Raw genomic sequence first — 7,500 nt, 5'->3', positions numbered from 1 at the left:
AAGGTAATTCTAGAGAGCAGACAATGCAGGAAGGAAGGACTGGCTATACTGCTTAGTGCATGACCTGGTGGGATTGACTACAAGGATAATAAAGAGAAACGAGTGGGACCGTAATGCCTGAATGGAGGTGGTATAAAAGCTAATCAGTTACAATGAGCAAAGACCAAAATAGTTGGAGAGAGAGAGAGGGAGGATAGTACTCCTGTGGGCCAAAATCAGGAGTTCAGTGAATAGCATTTTGTATACTAATACTTATACTGCCCACACTGCAAAGTGATTGGCTATATGAGCAGAGAAAATGTAAGGTTATGAGGTCCCTCTAGTCCTGTCTCATTGAGGACTATTCAACATTTCTCGTGTTGGTACCATGAGAAAATGTACTCAGTACACTCTATAAAGTGGTTGGCATTAAGCAGGCCATCCAGCTGAAGAAACAAGGATGAATAACACATAGGAGTACCTAGACTTTGGTAGCAGTCACTCACAATAGAGGTGATTTGGACCATGATGAATTGTTCATTTCATGACAGCATGGAAAGCAAATGTGAAATGATGGTGATATGGGTGTATGTGTATAAATACATACAGATATATATTGATTTCAAATTTTGGCACAAGGCCGGCAAGTTTAATGGGAGGGTATAAGTCGATTACATTGACCCCCCAGTATTCAACTGGTACTTATTTTATCAACCCTGAAAGGAATAAAGGCAAAGTCAACCCTGGCAGAATCTGAATACAGAATGTAAAGATGGATAAAATGTCACTGAGCATTTTGCCTGGCATGTTAACAATTTTGTCAGTTCATTGCTTTAGGTACCGATATATATAATTTCTTTTGTAGGAATGATAAACCAGAATACTATTAGAAAAGGAATAAATTCATAAGGCTTATGCTTTCCCAAAGGAAATGCATAAACCTTATGATAGGGTCTGGCATCAACTAAAATTGAAACCAGGTTGTAAAATCAGTCAATACTTTTGAGAAATTGCAACTAAACTATAATATGAACATTGATGGTTTCTGATTTAGGTACAAGGCCAGCATATTTTTTTTTTTTTTTTGAGGGGAGGGTATTAGTCAATTACATGACACCAGTACCTGACTAGTACTTTATTCCATTGACCTTGGAATGATGGAAAGTAAAGCTGACCTCAATGAGATGTGAACTCAGACAATAAAGAGCTAGAACAAATAGAGTAAATCCCTTGACTATCGCAGGTGTTACGTTCCAAAATCCCCTGCAATAGGTGAAAATCCACGAAGTAGAAACAATACTGCACTGTATATTTTATTATTATTATTATTTCTATAATTTGTACCGTATTTGATGGCCTTTAAGATGCACGAGTGCATAGGATGCACCCTAACCTAGGTTAGACTTTTGTAAAATAAATTACCACTAAAGTAATGTTTTAATCCCTCCATTTACCTGTATAACTTTATGTTATTACCGGTAATTATAAACAATTTATTGCTTCCACATTTGATACAAACATATCATAGATGATTGTTCACCAATAGATGGCAGCACACGTTTTGTAAACATACGTAACCTCTGATGTATAATTTCAGCCAACAGTCACGAGTTTTGAGCCTACACTGAGTGCATTAGATGCAGGGGGATTTTTAAAGGTATTTTGGGGTAATAAGGGTGCATCTTATAGGCCATCAAATATGGCATATATCTATTTTGTTATAAATGTAAAACAACACCATGGAGGAATCGATGTAATCTTAAATAATAAACCACGATAGGTGAACCCGCAATATGGTGAGGGATTACTGTACCACAATGCAGCTTTCTGATGTTCTAACGATGCTACCAATTTACTGCCTTAAATAATAATAATGGTTTCCAATTCTGACACAAGGTCCAGCAATTTTAGAAGGGTAAGTCGATTACACCAATCCTAATGTTTGACAGACACTTATTTTATTGACCCTAAAAAGATGAAAGACAAAGTTGAGCCCAGCAGAATTTGAACTCTGAGTGTAAACAATTCTTTCTACGGCATTTGAACTTCGAATGTGAAGTCAGAAGAAATGCTGCTAAACATTTTGCTCAGTGCAGTAATGGTTCTGCCAGCTCACCACCTTAATGATAACAATAATAACAATCCTTTATACTGTAGGCACAAAGCCAGCAATTTCTGAGGAAAGGTAAGTCAATTATATCGACCTTGGTGCTGAACTGGTACTTATTTTATCAACCCTGAAAGGATGAACGGTAAAAAAAATCAACCTTTGCAGAATTTGAACTCAATGTAAACATGATACTACTAAGCAATTTGTTCAGCATGCTAACAATTCTGCTGGCTCACTACTTAAATAATAATAATAATAATAATAATAATAATAATAATAATAACAATGGCTTCAAATTTGAATAATAAAGATGATGACAATGATAATAATAACAGCAGCAACAATAATTACAATATTTTACATTGGAGCAGAGCCATAAATTAAGGAGACAGGATAGAGTCAATTTAATCTACCCTAGTGGTAGATTGGGATTTATTTTATTGGCTACAGAAGGAAGGGTGACAGGAAAAGTAAATTTTGATGATGATAAATCATAATTTCTTTTTTTTGAATATAGGCAAACTATTTGTAAGAGAAAGGGATAAAGGTGATACTAATTATTCCATTAGCATTACTGCTATTATTTCATTAACACCAGAGAGGCTGACATTGAAAATAAAATACAAAAAGAGAATCAGAAAATATTACAGAAAAATGAAAAATTTCCAAATTGCAGCAAATTAGAAAGTTGATATTGATAAAGGAATTTTGATAGTTTTTTTTTGTTTTTTTTTTAAACATTGATTTATAGGAATTGAAAATTTGCAACATTCATGTTTCTGCAATTCAAAGACAAAAAAAATAAATAAATAAAATAACCCCAAAATGATTAAGAAAATCACCAGAAGAACGGTAATTTCTCACCTTATCTTAAAAAAAAGTGTTATTAAAAAAATATATATATTATGAGAGTTAAATCTGAGTTAACTGTTAGAGGGAAGGAAAAAGGGTTATTAAAGCAAGGAAGCAATAAGAAATTAAGTTGATGAGAATATAGGAGCTACTGTAGCAGCTGCAGTAGCTAAAATGTTTTATGAAGTCCAGAGTATAGATTTAGCAGTGGAATAAAGAGCATCAGAGAGAATTGTAACTATAGAATTGTAGAGATTATGGTGTTTCAACCAAAACTAGAAGAGGCAGTAGTAGTTTATGCCAAAGCCTTCTTGCTTCGGTGAGTTTCGCTTGAAAATCAGGCTTTGATAACCAAGTTGTGATACTAAAATAACATTCCGATACTTCTACTACTTCTACTCCTCTGATACAATAATAGCAAGCTAGAGTATTGGACATATAAGCAGATAGCGAAACTGAAGGAGATAATTTCTATTTCTGAGAAGGATTTGTTTATGTAACATTGGAACTAATCATAGTAAAAGAATTATTTTTTATTCATTAGTCTGAAAAGGCAAGACAGTCAGTACCTATCATATTTTGGTAATGGTTACATTTTGGCAACAGTGATTTCTTCTGTAGTCACGGTGTAATTGGTTTAGGTGAGGGACAGTAAGTGAAAAAGTGGTGGTTTTAATGCATCTGCAAGAGTTAGTAAATGTGCAAGTAAAAACATTCCTAACTGGAATGAAAAAAAAAACCAGGTCATGGACTCTGTTCATTGAAAAATTTCTACCACCCTATGGCATCCTCATAATAAAAATAATAACAAGCAACAGTAAAGTTTGCATGCAGATGTGCATATCAACAACACAGACATACATGCACACTGGTGTACATACACAATGTTTTTCATGTGCACACATGTTTCTGGGTGTTAACTTTAAGGGTAAACAGGTTTATTTAGTGAGTCAAATTCTGACACCTAACAATTTTAGCATCTGTCTATGTTCTCAGAAAACCTATATGAGTCATAATATACAACCTAAAATATTTATAACTTATGAGCTTTAATGCATGATATATGAAAACAAACAAATCCAAGAATGCACTGTACTAGTTATGGATATAACAGTGTGTTTGTGCACATAGGCATCTTATTCAAGTAATGACTGTAATATCATTACAATTTTTATAGAGCTGTATTGGTAGAATTATTAGAACATCACAAAATGCTTTACTGTATTTGCTTCAGCTCTTTATTTGTTGTTGTTGTTGGCACTCCGTCGAGGGTTCCAGTTGATCCGATCAACGGAACAGCCTGCTCGTGAAATTAACGTGCAAGTGGCTGAGCATTCCACAGATGCGTGTACCCTTAACGTAGTTCTCGGGGAGATTCAGCGTGACACAGTGTGACAAGGCTGACCCTTTGAATTACAGGCACAACAGAAACAGGAAGAGTGAGAGAAAGTTGTGGTGGAAGAGTATAGCAGGGTTCGCCACCATTCCCTGCCGGAGCCTCGTGGAGCTTTTAGGTGTTTTCGCTCAATAAACACTCACAACGCCCGGTCTGGGAATCGAAACCGCGATCCTATGACCACGAGTCCGCTGCCCTAACCACTGGGCCATTGTGCCTCCTCAGCTCTTTATATACTGAGACTATCGTAACAAGATCAATTTTGCCTTTTCTGCTTTTTTTTTTTAAGGGGATTGGGTCAATAAAATAAAGTACCAATAAAGTACTGAGGTTGATGGCATTGACTAACCCACCCTCATCAAAACTGCTGACCCATTAGAAAAAAATATTACAATGACTTCTTTACCTAAAACATACCTTTATACAAATATAAATAAATTTAAAAAAAAGTAAAACAACAATTGGCTTGTAGATTAGCTAATCCTTTTGCAAACTATAGTTGTTTGCATGACTGGGGCTTATTTAAAGTTAATGTAGTATCAAGATGCATAAAAAACTACTTCTCTAATATAGCATGCTAATTTATCACAAGTAGAGCTTTAAAATTAATTAGCAGTTAGGTAAAATAACAAAAGTACAATTAAGTCTCTTGCTCACAGATACAACAAAACACAAGCAGGACATCGACAGGTGAACAAATAGTTCAGCCTTTATCCACTCAGTTATTTGGTCTACATGCTAATTAGGAGAGTAGTAGGGATAAACTACATCATTCTTGGATACACAAGAAAGTTATTGTGTGTGTGTGTGTGCGTGTGTTCAACATCTGTCTTCCATGTTGGTATGGGTTAGATGGTTTCAGAGGATCCAATGAGGCCAGAGGACTGCATTGAGCTCCAATGTCTGTTTTGGCATAGTTTCTATATCTCGATGCCCTTCCTAGTGTCAATCACTTTACAAAGTGAACTGTGTGTGTGAGGGAGGGAGGGAGGGAGAGAGAGAGAGAGAGCAGCACTAGTGAGGTCACCAAATAATTCACAAGACAAGGAAAAAGACCCCTCCCAATGAGTGGGATTGTAGTAGGGAGGGAGGTGGCTTTAAACAAGATAAAGGGAACAAGTACAGGTGTCTTGCTATGGTGGTCACAAAGTAAAAGAGAGTACATTCAAGATACAAGAAGGTGAGTACAAGAGAGAACACAAAGAAACAGGAAGCATGGGTGGATAAGTTCATTAGGGTGTGAGAGGAGAGTGACAGGTGGTTAGATATGAATGTAGTGAATGGAACAAGGATGGAGGTGTAGTCGATGGTAAATACCAGTATGGAGTGAAATTAAAGAATAGGAGTGGCTCAGGAAGGAGGGGATGACAAATAACAATATCATAAACCTGTAGATAGATAAAAAGATATGGAGATGATGTGAGGAATGAGAGAGATTACAGTGATAGAAATTGATGTCAGAGGTATGTAAGGGTGACTATAGTAAGTAATAAATAAAATAAATGTGCCCTTTTAAAGCCTAGCCAAGCTCATGGGCCTGGTTTCCCCGGTTTCAATGGGGCATGTATTCCTCAGTTGGACAGGACGCCAGTCCATTGCAGTGTTACTTATTTTTGCCAGCTGAGTGGACTGGAGCAACATGAAATGAAGTGTTTTGCTCAAGAACAAAACGCATTGCCAGGTCCAGGAATCGAAACCACAATCTTACGATCATGATGCTGAACACCCTAACCACTAAGCCACGCGCCTCCACTGACTATAGTAAGTGGGGAACAAAAATGGGGATAGGCTGTTGACAGCAGATATGACAGAGATGTGAGAATGGTAGCAGATAAGAGGTGGTGTTAAAAAGAAGGTAATGAAAGTCCTAAGATGTGCCTCAGACAAAATGGAGAGATAATTGGAGGCACAGAAAGGGATGATTAGCAGAAAACAAAGTGGGAAGAAATGATACAGAAAACGAGGGTGGATTTTAAAAGAAAGTGATACCATGGAGAGAGGGAGCTAACTGGTAGCACAAAAGGAAATGAAATATGTGCATATTCTGTTCTTGTATGATTATAGCAGTTGAATAGAGGCTGTGGTTAGAAGAGTGGGTGGATAGGTATTAGAAAGATAAGAGGTGGGGTAGGCTTGACAGGGACAGATTACTGGAGCAGGGCCCAAGAAGTGTATAGATATAAACATAATGTCTTTAGGATTTCAGACTTTGTTGAAATGGATTGGTTTTCTTGAGTACAGCAAATTAACCATCATCTCAGTCCTTTGATACTTCTTTTTCTGAAGCTCATCAACCTGAGGTTGGTCATCCACTTTGTCCCATGTCCTTTTGGGGTTTCCTTCTTTCAAAATTTCTATCCAATTTTAGTGAATGGGACTTCTTTATGCAACTGTCCTCATCCAATGGCCATACTATTGCAGTATTCTCACTACGTTTGATGCCTCTAATACCCAGTTTTTCTCTCAACATGTTTGCACTTAGTTATATATATATATTGTTGTTGGCACTCCGTCGCTTACGACGTCGAGTGTTCCAGTTGATCCGATCAACGGAACAGCCTGCTCATGAAATTAACGATGCAAGTGGCTGAGCATTCCACAGACACGTGTACCCTTAACGTAATTCTCGGGGATATTCAGCGTGACACAGTGTGACAAGGCTGGCCCTTTGAATTACAGGAACAACAGAAACAGGAAGTAAGAGTGAGAGAAAGTTGTGGTGGAAGAGTACAGCAGGGTTCGCCACCACCCCCTGCCGGAGCCTCATGGAGCTTTAGGTGTTTTCGCTCAATAAACACTCACAACACCCGGTCTGGGAATCGAAACCGCGATCCTATGACCGCGAGTCCGCTGCCCTAGCCACTGGGCCATTGCACCTCCACTGTATATATATATATATATATATATATACACTGACATTGCACATCTAATGGAGCAGGCTGGTTTCATATCCTTCAAGCCTCTGCATGTACTCTGCATTCACAGTCCATGCTTCACTACCTTGTTGTATTGCTGTTTTTACACAAGCATCATACAATCTACCTTTCACTCTGATAGAAAGACCTTTTGTTACCAACAGAGGTAATAACTCTCTGAACTTTCTCCATTCTGTTCTTATACTAGCAACTATAATTCCAGAACAACCTCACCACTGCTAATTATG

At 37.3% G+C, this 7,500-nt stretch overlaps 1 protein-coding gene across 10 annotated transcripts in view; it reads right to left on the bottom strand.

Annotated features, from left to right (window-relative positions):
• Positions 1–7,500, bottom strand: part of LOC106876365 (receptor expression-enhancing protein 1) — a 189,093-nt gene that overhangs the window by 47,340 nt on the left and 134,253 nt on the right. The window lies entirely within an intron of this gene.

Source organism: Octopus bimaculoides, chromosome 14, assembly GCF_046866305.1.
Source record: "Octopus bimaculoides isolate indiv1 chromosome 14, ASM4686630v1, whole genome shotgun sequence".
NCBI lineage: Eukaryota > Metazoa > Mollusca > Cephalopoda > Octopoda > Octopodidae > Octopus > Octopus bimaculoides.
Note: the sequence above shows the minus strand (reverse complement) of the source record. Positions and strands in the feature narration are given on the sequence as shown.